Source organism: Nicotiana tabacum, chromosome 6, assembly GCF_000715075.1.
Source record: "Nicotiana tabacum cultivar K326 chromosome 6, ASM71507v2, whole genome shotgun sequence".
In the NCBI taxonomy this organism is placed as follows: domain Eukaryota; kingdom Viridiplantae; phylum Streptophyta; class Magnoliopsida; order Solanales; family Solanaceae; genus Nicotiana; species Nicotiana tabacum.
In genome coordinates, this window is record NC_134085.1 from 20,752,215 (window position 1) to 20,767,298 (window position 15,084).

Sequence of the window (15,084 nt, forward strand, 5' to 3'; positions counted from 1 at the left end):
ACTAGTCCCTATGTGTTTAATTATATAATGTATGCGCTGATATGTTGTTCTTACTATACTAACTTCATGCATAGTTGTTTTCCACACCACCCAAATCCTACCTCCCTTATGCTGTGTTAGGTTTTTTGTCAAAGACCATCCATTACATATATTAAGAGTAGGTTTATCTTCTTTAGCTCTCTTATTCTTAGTCTCCATGAGTCCAAATAGTCTTACCCTACAATTGCGCATAAACAAATTGACTTCTCTCTATTTTTCCAACCTATTTAGAACCGTGACATTCCAAAAACCTATCTTATTCATTAGTAGGGCGGATTGCCCCATCCCTCTCAAGTTTGGGTCCTATATCCCCTATGTCCTCTTTGGGGTCAGGGGCACTAGGTTGGATCTTTCAACTTCCTTCCCTTGATTCTATCCCAATTCATCAAATATAATCTTAGTGCTAATCATCATTGTTTTATTGATATCTCCATTTCTAGGTCCCTTCCTGCCTTCATCACCTCTGTTTGCTCTTGTTTCCTCCATGTTATTCCATACTTTTATTCCCTTCTTCTGTTGTCCTTGTGGTACTAGTTTCTATATTTTCTTATCTGTTTGTTGCACCTCCTCTACTTGCTTACCTTTCTTATCTATCTCCGCTATCTGAAGTTTCCTGCAGTCCTGTAGCTCATTGTCCAGTGTTTTTACACTTTGGGCATAATGTAGGCTTCCATTCATGCTCGACATATTGTTCTATTATTTTACCCATTCATTTTCAAAGAACACAGAAGTTGGATATTTCTGATTAAGTGAGACTTCTACTAATACTCTTGCAAAAACTAGTCTCTCCTTGTTAGTTGTTGCCCTATCTGCTTCGAGAGGTTTTCCACCCATTCCAGCAATTTTTGTCAATGCTGATTTGCCCCAATATTTAATGTCCAACTCCCTTATACGAATCCACACAGGGATCTTATCTATTTGTTCTTTGCTCACATCAATGTCTGGTTCCATGGTTTTACAATCACTGCTTTTTATTAAATATCTGGACTCCTTCTACATCTTTAATTTTGTTTTCCCCTGAATGAAATCTAACTAGAAAAACCCCTCTATTCACTTGAGCAACCTTGTCAATGCCCATACATCCCCTAATTCTTCTGAAATAGCCATTAATTACCGATAATGGTGGATTTGAACCCAACACATAGCATATGACAGCAATTTTCCAGTATACTATTTCATCTTCGATATCTTCTATTGTGATTTAGACATTGTCTTTATTTGCCACATCGCCAGTCAGATCCAATCCCTCACCAGCCGGAATTGGACCTACTACCTTACTCCATGATTGAGCATTGGCCTTCTCTGAGGACCTAAGGTTTAGGTTAGTACCAATTTCCCCAGCACTTTCTTCTTCCTTCATGTCTGCCCAAGACGTTTTCCTATGAACAATTGCTATTGGAGTTGAATCAACTCTTCCTGTGGAGCTCCTCGCCCGAGTCATCGCCGGTGCCGTTGAGGAAGACACCTGGCTTAACCCTAGCGGAACAATTCCTTGTATGACATTGATACTCCTAGTTTTCTTAGAATCTACTGATTGCAGAACAATCCTTTTGCTTGGATTACTCCCCTGAACTGGTTGTCCCCTCCCCCCGTTCTTCATTTTCCTCGCCATTCACTCGAAACTGACAGAAAAAGTCATGTTAGAGAGACAAATTTTTCATGTATGCCTCATAACTCCTTATTTGTATCTTTGTTGTATATAAAAGTGCTTTAAGTTTCTTCCTATTCATAACCACTAATTTCATTCTAATGACAATTATACGAAGTATAGGGAAAAATATGATTTGGTCGCATCACACCTAATACTTTCTTCAAGTCTACGTTTTGGGGTATGTTCCATTCTAATCAGGTTTTGATTGCTCTAAACTCCACTTCTACTTTCTTCAATTTTTTATAACTTAGCCAAATATTTTAGTAAGTAGTATCTATGTGATTTTAAAAATTTTGTATTACTTATTGATAAGTTGAGCATTCAAAATTTTCTTGTAGAGATAAACATATACAGCTAATTACCATAAAGACATATTCAAATACATGCATTATCTATTGTACTCTCAAAATAAAAGCATAACAATAAAGTTAGGCATGTGCGTGCATATGTTACTTTTTATATATTACTTTATTTGTCAAAAAATATTTATATTTCCATTTATATTGAAGAAAAAATATTATATGGAATGATATTATAAAGTGTGAATTTGCATGACTCAAATAATAAAAGATGTATCATTTGAAAAAATGAGATCAAAGAAGCAAAAATTAAATTGGATACTTAAAGTTAAAAGTTTATATATATCAGCAGAATACAAAAATGGAGATATATTTATTGCCATAACTTATGGATTGAATTTTTTCGTTTTATTACATTTTTATCAATATTATATCTTACTATTGAAGAGGAGCTTTGACATAACTAATAAAGTTGATGTCTTGTGATTAGGAGATCACGAGTTCGAGCTGTGGAAACAACCTCTTGTAGAAATGTAGGGTAAGGTTACGTACAACAGACCCTTGTGATCCGGCCCTTCCCCGAATCCAACGCATATCATGAGCTTAGTGCAACAGACTGCCACATTAGCTCTTACGATTAATTGTACAATATTTTTCTAGGTGAATTTAATATATTACATACAATTAATCATCGCCACATAGTTAATTATAAGTAGCAAAAAGATCCTAAATGCATCTTTTGTGTTAAGAAATTTCATCATGAGTTTCCAGAATATATTTTATTTTGCGAAGAAATGTATCAAATTGAACCAGTATTTGTAATAGAATCAGAATAAGATAAATAACTTCACAAAAATTTCTGAGCATTTAATAATATCTTTGGTTTAATTTTACGTCTTTCAAATATTAAGCATGACAAATGAATAAATTTTCAAGAAATTTACACATTTAAGGATAAAAACAAACAAATCACGATCTTATAGAAATCAATCCTAAGTGAAAACAATTCATGTTTCCTTAGTTGTACTTTGTTATACAACCTATAACTTGTGAAATAAGATGTCTAAACTTCAAGAAACAAACTTATAAGAGAAAGACGTGTATAAAATCACACAACTAATCAATGAAACTTCGTATAACTTTAAGTCTTTTGCTAGCTAAAGATATAACAATCGACATTTTGAAATTTGAAAATTAAAATAAAATCAAATTAAGTAAAAAAAATTAATATATATCTAATTAGATTTTCATAGTTCATCTTCGTAAGTTAAGATGATTTTCTTGAGCTCGATAAGCAAGTCATCATGCCAAAATACACATTGATAATTTGCATATCCCTTGTTCTAGGTGCACGCAAAATTTTAGGAGATTCGAGGCCGGTCGCCTGAATTCATGAAGATGGCGTGGACTAGCACACAAAAATTTGGGAATCATTCTGAATTCTTGTATTATTTTTTTAAATTATTATAAAATTGTATATTACTTGACTCGGCATACACGTGCAATGCACGTGCTGAGAAACTAGTACAGTAATAAAGTAACAAGGATATTTTGCTATTTCAAAAATTAAATGGGAGGTTTATTTGTTTCGCTAAATCAAAAATGAGATTTATATCACTTACTATATATGTTTCGAAAGAATCTGATCCGAACCTAATCGACACGTCGATAGATAACATCATTTTTGCATCTTAAGATTGACTTTTGAATTTATTTAATAAAATTCTAAGAAGAAATAAGTAAGTTATTTAATTAAAATGTGACATATTCTTTTGATAAAATGACACTGATTTCATCATATTTTAGTTTGACAAGAAACCAAGATCAAGTGACACACACATAATGGGCGCGTAAAGTGTGAAGATATTACAAAAATGAGTGAAAATAGTTTGATTCTAAAATGTACTTACCTGTATAGAAAAAAATATTGAGATGCTTACTAAACAGTTGTGTTTAGGGTGGTAGAACCATATTACGACAATAAATATGAAGAGAATGTCCTCCACTCGAAAAGAAAATAATGTTTTTACTTTTTTTGTCGCATTATAATTGTAGATTTTGTTTTTGTATCTCTAATTTTTCTAAACTAAATTAAGAAAGAACTTTGCCAGGCATCATAATTCCTTATTTGTATCTTTGTTGTATATAAAAGTGTTTTAAGTTTCTTCCCATTTGTAAACTAATTTCATTCTAATGACAGCTATATAAAGTTTAGGGAAAAAATACGATTTGATCGCATCACACCTAATACATTCTTCAAGTCTACGTTTTTGGGTATGTTCCATTCTAACCAGGTTTCAATTGCTCTAAACTCTACTTTTACTTTCTTTAATTTTTTATAACTGTAACGACCCGACCGGTTGTTTCGTGAGTTATAACACCGTTTCCCCCATTTCTACTTCCTTTTGTGTTCTTCATCTATATTTGATCGTATCGTGTTAGTTGGTTTGGGTCCGGAGTAGTTTTGGAGTAAATTAAGATACTTAGTTTCTTTTGTGAAGGCTTATGTTGGTAAAGTTAACCAGATTGTGACTTATGTGTAAACGACCTTAGATTTGAATTTTGATGATTGTGTTAGCTCCGTTAGGTGCTTTTGCACTTAGGAGCGCGTCCGGAAAGTGATTTGAAGGTCTGTGGTAGAATTAGGCATAAATTGGCGAAAGTTGAAAATTTGGCGATTTTGGTCAATTTGATATAGAGGTAGGAATGGAATTCCAAAAGTTGGAGTAGGTTCGTAGTGTCATTTGTGATGTGTGAGCAAAAATTGGGGTCATTCGGACGTGATTTGATAGATTTCGACGTCATTTGTAAAATTTGGAAATTTAGATGTTCTTAAGCTTGAATTCGAGGGTAATTTGGTATTTTGTATTTTGAGTAATTCGAAGGTTCGACAAAGTTTGAATTATATTATGGGATGTGTTGGTATTTTTGGTTAAGGTCCCGAGGGCCTAGGGTGAGTTTCTGGTGGTTGATAGATCATTGGCTTTAGAAGTTGGCTGATTTTCTGGTGTGATGTTGCAGAGATTTCCTTCATCGCATTCGCGAGAGGGCTCTCGCATTCGTGTAAGGCATTTGAGAAGCGAAGCTGAGTTGTTCTTCGCGTTCGCGAAGTACTTCCCGCGTTCGCGAAGGTGTAGGACTTTAAGGCTACGCATTCGTGCCCGGTTCATCGCGTTCGCGTAGAGTCAATGGTCATTGGAGCTTCAGGTGTATGAGCCTACGCGTTCACGAGGAGGGTTCCCCATTCGTGTAGGGTCAACCAACGTAGGCTTTGCGTTCACGAGTGAGTCCTCGCGTTCGCGAAGGAGGAATTCCTCATCAAATGTAGTTTGTGCTTTGCGAACGCGATGGCACTACTGCGTTCATGAAGAGTAAAATCTAGGCAGGCAGTGTTATATTCAAAATCGAGGGTTTGAACCCATTTTTCATATTTTGAGTTAGAGACCACGGAATTGGGCAATTTTTGAAGGAAATTTCAGAGAGCTGATTGGGGTAAGCGTTCTTCACTTGATTTTGGTTAGATTCCATGATTGTATCTTGATTTTTATCATCTAAATTTTGAATTGGGTGTAAAATTGGTGGAAAAATGGAAGAGAATTGGAGAGATGGTTTTGGGATTTGAATGGCCATTTGATGTCAGATTTGATTAATTTGGTGTGGGTAGACTCGTGAGTGAATGGACTTTCTAGTTTTATTATTTTTGTCGAATACCGAAATGTGGGCCCGGGGCTGAGTTCGAGTGGATTCAGATTTGTGTCTAAATTTGATAGTTGTTCTTGTGGAATTCATTCCATTAGCGCATATTGGTGGTATTGTTCTGGTTATGAATAGATTCAGAGCGATTGGAGGCCGAGTCGAGGGGCAAGAGCATCGCGGAGTAGAGATCTGATCGGTTTGAGGCAAGTAACGATTGTAAATCTAGTCCTGATGGTATGAAACATCGGATTTCATATCGTTTTACTATTTTGAGGTAACGCACATGCTAGGTGACAGGCGTGTGGGCGTGCACGGTTGGGTATTATGATTTGGTCCGTCCTTTAGCAACTGTAAAGTTGCGTATTTGGTTGAAACTATATGATACTTATGTGTTTTACAAAGAATTTCTGTAAATTGGGTTGAATGCCATATTTAAGCCTTGTGCTAGAAATGTTTGGACACTTAGTGGCTTTTTTCTTACTATCCTCTCGCTGTTTTTGATTGAAAATCTATACTCAGTCATGTTAGACTTACTGATTTAATAACTCAGTCTTTATTACCCTGTTTTGATGCATATAAATATTGTTTGGGCAGAGTACCTTGTTTTTACTGAGATCCCGAGTGGCTTGAGAGGTTTATGACTGAGTGAGGCCATGGACCTGATTTGTAAGAATATTTATGGGATCAGGCTGCACGCCGCAACATGTTTTACCGATTCATTATTGAGTGAGGCCGAGGACGTGATTGATTTATGCCACGAGTTGGCTTGTTATAGCGCTTGGGCTCAAGGAGTCCCTTTGGAATTTTTGCACCTCTAGTGAGTGCATGTATATACTGAGTGCGAGTGCCGAGTGCTGAGTGACTGAGAGGCATGAGTGATGGTAAGGTATGCCTGAGGGGCTGTATATGAGTGATGTTTTGTTTGATGGTCTGCTTATGATTTTATCATTTTTGCTCACCTCTGCATTGAGCTTTTGTTTGAAAATTGTTGGAAAATATTTTTAAGTGAATTTTACTAGAACTGGGTTAAAAAGAGATGATTTGATTCAACCTTGATTTTAAAAGCCTGTTGTATATTAATGAGATTTCATGATATGAACTTTAAATGTTTTATTGGTCGTCACTACTTCTCAGCCTTTAATTACTTTGGTTACTTACTAGTTGGCGTACTCACGTGTCACGACCCTATACCCGAACCCGATCGTGGTGGCACCTCTCGTGAAGATAAGGCCAGCCAATTAAACCCAATTCACTTTTTTAAACAGTTAAACAACATAAAAGCAGTCTAAAACATGAATTAATAATTCTAAGTAGCGGATAATATCAATAAAGTGCGGAAGTACAACCCAACATAGCACTAACCGGAGTGTCATAAGTCACGAGCATCTAACAACACTGAATACTCAAATGTAACTACAGAGTTTAATACTGAACTAAGGATATAAAGGAAAAGAGATAGGGAGGAGTTCCGGGCTGCGAACGCCAACAACTACGTAAATACTCCTCGAGATCCGCCTGAAGCTGGAATGAATCAGCACTCGGGAGCGGGACCAGCTACGCCTGAATTTGCACACAGGGTGCAGGGAGTAAAGTGAGTAATCCAACTCAGTTAGTAACAAATATAAATAACGACTGAAAGTAAGAAAACACGTAAGGCACAAGGCAATCTATAATGAAGCAATAAAACTATTTAAAAACAGTAAATCAGTTAAAAGATAAGTAAAAATCCTTTTTCAACAAGTAAACATTTAATTGACAAGCAATTAAGGAGAAATAAACAAGTAAAGGTTCGCCCCTCGGGAACTGTATCAACAAAACCACTCATTGGGCAACATCTCAGAACAATACCAGCCCCTCGGGCTCAATCTCAGATCACAATGGGTACCCGCGCTCACTGGAGGTGTACAGCCTCCGGGAGGGGCCCCTTACGGCCCAAGCACAATAACAAGCCATCTCGTGGCATCATAAACAGGCCCTCAGCCTCAACTCAATATCATTGTTTCCTCACAATATAGGCCCTCGGCCTTACTCTGTCACAAATCCTCATAAGCCACTCGGGCAATGATAAAACGGTGTTTCTCAGCCCAAACATTATTTAAAATATCATCTAAGTATTAAAACTGAGTAAAACATGTATGAGTATGGAAACAGTGTAAAATAACATGACTGAGTTTAAGTAAATATTTAAAACGGTGAGAAAATATCAATATAAATCCCCGAAGGGTTCAAATAGTTGGCACAAGGCCCAAATATGGAATTCAGCCTAAATCATGATGATAGCAAATAGATTTCAGGCAAATACGTGGTAAAATAGTCAATCGGGACGGACTAAGTCACAATCCCCAATAGTGCACGACCCTACGCTCGTCATCAAGCGTGTGTCTCACCTGAATATAGCACTACGATGTGCAAATTCGGGGTTTCAAACCCCCAGAACATCCTTTACAATCATTACTCACCTCGAACCGGCTAAATCTTTAGCTCGCGATGCCTTTGCCCCTCGAATCGGCCTCTACTCGTGTTGAATCTATCCAAAAATCCGAACGAGGACGTCAAAATATGCTAAGGGAACGAAGCCCAAGCGAAAATAATCAAAATATGACACAATTCCTGAAATTACCATAACCCGACCCTTGGGCCCATGTCTCGGAATTCGAAAATTTTCACATCAACGGATTCCTTATCTCCCCACGAGTTCATACATGTCAAAAACATCAAAATCCATCCACAAATGGCCCTTCAAATCCCAAATGTTTGGTCTCCAATTTCAAGCCCTAGTTCTTCAATTTTTAGACTTAGATTCTATGATTTTCTAGGTGAAATTCACATAATATCGAGCTTTAAGTCCAAAATTCTTACCTCCAAACGTTTCCCCTTGAAATCCCTCTTTCAAATCATCCACAAAGCTCCCAAGTCGAAGTAAAAATGGTGAAATAGCTCAAATTCGCGAAGGATGCAATTTATACCTTCTGTCCAGACCTTTTCGCATCTGCGGTGTCATACCTGCTTCTACGGTACCACATATGCGATCCTTCCTCCGCTTCTGAGGAAATCGCTAACCAGCCTAAAATCGCATCTGTGATAAGCCTTCCGCATCTGCGACTCCGCATATGCGGCCATCCTAACCACTTCTGTGATTCCTAACATTCTTCCAAAATCCGCTTTTGCGGTTTCTCTTCCGCACGTTCGGCACCGCACCTGCGGTCCCTAATCCGCAGATACGAAAATACTAGAAGGAGTAATTTCAGCAGCTGCAACAAAAATCCAACTTCTCTGTTAACCATCCGAAATCACCCTGTGGCCCTCGGGACCTCAAACAAAAGCACAAACATACACTAATACCTTATTCAAACTTGTTCCAACCATCAAAATCCCTCAAACAATATCAAATCACCCAAAACACATCGGATTCAAGCTAAAATTTCCAAAATTTTCCAATTTCTGCTTTTGATCAAAAACCCAACCAAACCACGTCCAAATGACCTAAAATTTTGCACACACGTCCCAAATGACACAATGGAACTACTGCAACTCTCAGAATTCCATTCCGATCCCCATATCAAAATCTCGCCTAACAACCAGAAATCGCCAAAATGACAACTTCGCCAATTCAAGCCTAAATCTTCTCTAAACCTCCAAAACCCATTCCGATCATGCTCCTAAGTCCCAAATCACCTACCCAAGCTAACCGAACCATCAGAACTCACATCCGAGCCCTCTAACACATAAGTCAATATTCGGTTGACTTTTCCAACCTAAACTTACTACAAAGAGACTCAGTGTCTCAAATCATTATCAAATCCTTTCCGAACCCGAGCCAACCAACCCGATCACATATAGAACCATAATACAAAGTAATTAGAAGCAGAAATGGGGGAAACGGAGTGGTAACTCATGAGATGACTGGCCGGGTCGCCACATCCTCCCCAACTTAAACAAACGTTCATCCTTGAACGAGTCAAGAAACATACATGAAGTCTCAAACAGGTGAGGATATCTGCTCTGCATCTCCCGCTCGGTCTCCTAGGTAGCCTCCTCCACGGGCCGATCTCTCCACTACACTTTCCCTGAAGCTATACCCTTCGACCTCAACTTCTAAACATGACGACCAAAAATAGCTACTGGATCCACATCATAAGTCAAATCATCATCCAACTGAACCGTGCTAAAATCTAGAACATGAGAAGGATCCCCAATATACTTCCGTAGCATAGAAACATGAAATACCGGATGCACACTCGACAAGCTGGGTGGCAAAGCAAGCTCATAAGCCACCTCCCCAATCCTCTGAAGCACCTCAAAAAGCCTAATGAACCACAGACTCAATTTCCCTTTCTTCCCGAATCTCATAACACCCTTCATGGGCGAAACTTTTAACAGAACATTCTCACCAAGGCTGTAGGACACATCTAGAATCTTCCTGTCTGCATAATTCTTTCATCGCGACTGCGCTGTATGAAGCCTCTCCTGAATCACCTTCACTTTCTCTAAAGCATCATGCACCATGTCTGTCCCCAATAGCCTAGCCTCACCGGGCTCGAACCAACCAACTGGAGATCTACACCGCCTCCCATACAAAGCCTCATATGGAGCCATTTGAATACTCGACTGGTAGCTATTGTTATAAGCAAACTCTGCAAGTAGTAGAAACTCATCCCATGACCCTCCAAAATCAATGACACAAGCACGCAACATGTCCTCCAATATTTGAATAGTGTACTCGGACTGCCCATCCGTCTGAGGATGAAGTGATGTGCTCAACTCAACTTGAGTACCCAACTCTCGTTGGACAGCCCTACAAAATTGCAAAGTAAATTGAGTACCTCTATCTGAAATGATGGAAACCAGGACACCATACAGACGAACAATCTCTTGAATATAGATCCCTGCCAACCGCTCTGAAGAATAGGTGGTACACACCGGAATGAAGTGCGCAGACTTGGTCAGCCGATCCATAATCACCCAAATAGCATCGAACTTCTTCAAAGACTAAGGAAGTCCAATTACAAAATCCATAGTGACTCTCTCCCACTTCCACTCTGGTATATCCATCTGCTGAAGCAAGCCACCCGGTCTCTGATGCTCATATTTTACCTGCTGGCAATTGAGGCACCGGGCTACAAATCCCACAATGTCTTTCTTCATTCTCCGCCACCAATAGTGCTGCCTCAAATCCTGATACATCTTCGCGAGACTCGGATGAATGGAATACCGCGAGCTGTGGGCCTCCTCCAGAATCAAATCCCAAAGCCATTCATATTGGGCACACAAATCAGGCCCTGTATCTTCATCACTCCATCATCACCAATAGTCACATCTCTGACATCATCATGCTAAACTCTGTCCTTGAGGACAAGCAAATGCGGATCATCATACTGGCGCTCTCTGATGCGATCATATAAAGAAGACCAAGAAACCACACAAGCCAATACCCAAATGGGCTCCGAAATATCTAACCTCACGAACCGATTGGCCAAGGCCTAAACATCAACTGCAAGGGGTCTCTCTCTAACTGGAATATATGCCAAACTCCCCATACTCACCGCCTTTCGGCTCAAAGCATCGACCACCACATTGGCCTTTCCCAGATGATACAATATAGTAATATCATAATCCTTAAGCAACTCCAACCATCTTCGCTGCCTCAAATTGAGATCCTTCTATTTGAACAAGTGCTGGAGGCTACGATGATCAGTAAACACCTCACAAGACACACCATACAAGTAGTGCCTCCAAATCTTCAACGCGTGAACTATGGCAGCCAACTCTAAATCATGAACGGGGTAGTTCTTCTCATGGGACTTCAACTAACGAGAAGCATAAGCAATAACTCTACCCTCCTGCATCAAAATACAACCAATACCAACTCTTGAAGCATCACAATACATGGTATATGAACCTGAAGCTGATGGAAAAACTAACACTAGAGCTGTGGTCAAAGCTGTCTTGAGCTTCTGAAAGCTCTCCTCACACTTGTCCGACCAAACAAATAAAGCACCTTTCTGAGTCAGCTTGGTCAAGGGCGATGCAATAGATGAATATCCCTGAACAAATCGGCGATAATAACCTGCCAAACCAAGGAAACTACAAATCTCTGTGTCTTAGGACGGTCTGGACCAACTCTGAACCGCCTCTAACTTCTTTGAATCAACCTGAATACCCTCGCTAGACACCACGTGCCCCAAGAAAGCCACTGAACTGAGCTAGAACTCACATTTGGAGAACTTTGCACAAAGCTTCTCCTCCCTCAATCTCTGCAACACAACTCTCAAATGCTCCGCGTGCTCCTCCTGACTACACGAGTACACCAGAATATCATCAATGAAGACAATCACGAACGAAACAAGATAAGACCGAAACACACTGTTCTTTAGATGCATGAACATTGCTGGGGCATTGGTCAGCCCGAAAGACATAACAAGGAACTCATAATGACCATATCTGATCATGAAGGCCGTCTTGAGAATATATGAGTTCATGATCTTCAACTGGTGATAACCTGAATGGAGATCAATCTTGGAGAACACTCTCGCTCCCTGAAGCTGGTCGAATAAATCATCAATGCGAGGCAAAGGATACTTGTTCTTCACTGTTACCTTGTTCAATTGCTTATCATCAATGCACATTCTCATTGTTCCATGCTTCTTCTTCATAAATAGAACCGGTGCACCCCAAGGTGACACACTAGGCCGAATGAACCTCTTTTCAAGGAGTTCCTAAAGGTGCTCCTTCAACTCCTTCAACTCCACTGGTGCCATATGATACAGTGGAATAGAAATGGGCTGAGTGCCCGGCACCAGGTCAATACCAAAATCAATATCCCTATCCGGTGGCATGCCCGACAGGTCTGCAGGAAACACATCGGGAAAATCCCTCACACTGGAACAGAATCAACACCGGGAGTCTCAGCTCTGACATCCCTCACAAAGGCTAGATATGAAAGACATCCCTTCCCAACCATACGCTGGGCCTTCATGAATGAAATCACTCTACTAGGAACGTAATCAATCACACCTCGCCACTCAATCCGTGGCACACCCGGTATAGCCAAAGTGACTGTCTTGGCATGATAGTCCAGAATAGCACGACACAGAGATAGCCAATCCATGCCCAAAATGACATTGAAATCTACCATACACAATAATAAAAGGTACATACGGGTCTCCAGACCCCCAATAGTCACCACACACAAGCGGTACACATGGTATACAACAACGGTATCTCATACTAGGGTAGATACATGAACAGGTGAAGCAAGAGACTCACGAGGTGTACCTAAATAATGAGCAAAGTATGATGACACATAAGAAAAGGTGGAACCAGGATCAAATAATATAGATGCATCTCTGTGGCAGACTGAGAAAATACCTGTGATAACAGCTTCTGAAGAAATAGTATCGGGTCTAGCTGGAAGTACATAGAAACATGCCTGACTGCCACCTGATCCACCTCCCCTCTAGGATGGCCTCTGGCTGACTGACCTCAACCCTTAGCTGATTGAGCGGGTGGTGGTGAAGTGACTAGCGCAAAAGCCGATGACTGACCCCTTATGAGATGAACTAGCAAAACGATGAGGACACTGTCTCCACATATGACCCATATTTCCACACTCAAAAAAACTCCCAGGTGCTGGAGAAGGGGGCTGAAGGGAACCACTAGCACCAGAGTGACTAGCAGATGCACCAGGCATAGAAGAGCCCTAAACTGATGGAGCACGGGATGAACTCTAAGCTAGAAGGGCAGTAAGTGATGACTGGCCTTTATGAGAACTGTGAGAACTATGACCCGACGGCTCCCCATGATAACCTGGGCGAGCTGGTTGAGCAGGCCTACATGGATAGCCTTTGCCGTACTGAAACTGACCCCTCAAAGGAGTACCACTGTAGCTACCTGAACCTTGAGGCCTCTTGGCCTCCCTCTCCTCTCACTGCTGGCAACCAACAGACTCAATCTCACGGGCAATATCCACAAACCCCTCAAACGTAGCACCAAATATCTTCTCTCTGGTCATAAGAATACGGAGCTGATAAGTAAGACCATCAACAAACCTCATAATCCTCTCTCGATCTGTCGAAACCAAACAGATGGCATTGCGAGCCAACTTAGAGAACCTCAACTCATACTGCGATATGGTCATCTCCCCCTGACGTAACCACTCAAACTGCCTACGCAACTCCTCTATGCGAGACTGCGGCAAATACTTCTCCAGAAAGAGAATTGCTACCAGGAAAGGGGTGCTGCACCAACAGGCCTATGCCTCTCAAAATCCTCCCACCAAGTGAAAGCAGCTCCTAAAAAATGATAGGTGGTAAAAGCGACCCCACTGGTCTCTCTAGAATACCCGTTGTACGAAGCATCCGCTGACACTTGTCCATAAATCCTTGGGCATCCTCGCCCTCTGTGCCACTGAAGGTCGGAGGATGCAATCTACCGAATCTCTCCAACCTACGCTGCACATCCTCTGGCATGACAGGAACCACACAGTCATGAGCAGCTACAAATAGCTGGGCTAGATGCGCCCCCGGGATCTGAAGTCCCTGCACGACCTGCTCAGGGGTACGAGTGGTAGGAGTCTGATTGCCTCCCCCGACCAAAGAAGTAGTTGCGGTTGTAGTGGCTGAAACTGCCTGAGCAAAGCCAGTAAACTGATAAGATCTGAGCCAAGGCCTTCTGAAGACCCGGAATCACAATGGGCAAAGCTGTTGTCTGAGCTGGTGCTGCTGGAGGGTCCACAGCTGGGACCTGATCCTAAACTGGGGTAGCTGGTGGATCTGCAGGTGCTGCCCTAGCTGCTCTGCCTCTACCACGACCACAACCACATCCTCTGCCACTGGTGGCCACCGCTGGTGGTACTAGTGGTCGTCCATCCTGGCCGGTAGCGCGTGTCCTCACCATCCGTGATAGAATAGAATAACAGAAGTTTAGTACTTGGAACAACAAATTCGCACGACAAGAATTTCAAGAAGATGAAGTTTTTCCTAAAGGTTCTGCAGCCTCTAGAGGATAAATACAGATGTCTCCATACCGATTCGCGAGACTCTACTAACCTGCTCATGACTCGTGATACCTATGTAACCTAGGCTCTAATACCAACTTATCACGACCCTAAAACCAAACACGGTCATGATGGCGCCTCTCGTGAAGACAAGGCCAGCCAATTAAACCCAATTCACTTTTTTAAATAGTTAAACAACATAAAAGCAGTCTAAAGCATGAATTAATAATACTAAGTAGCAGATAATATCAATAAACTGTGGAAGAATAACCCAACACAGCCTAACCGGAGTGTCACAAGTCACGAGCATCTAACGACACTGAATACTCAAATGTAACTACAGAGTTTAATATTGAACTAAGGACATAAATGAAAAGTGATAGGGAGGAACTCCGGGCTGCGAA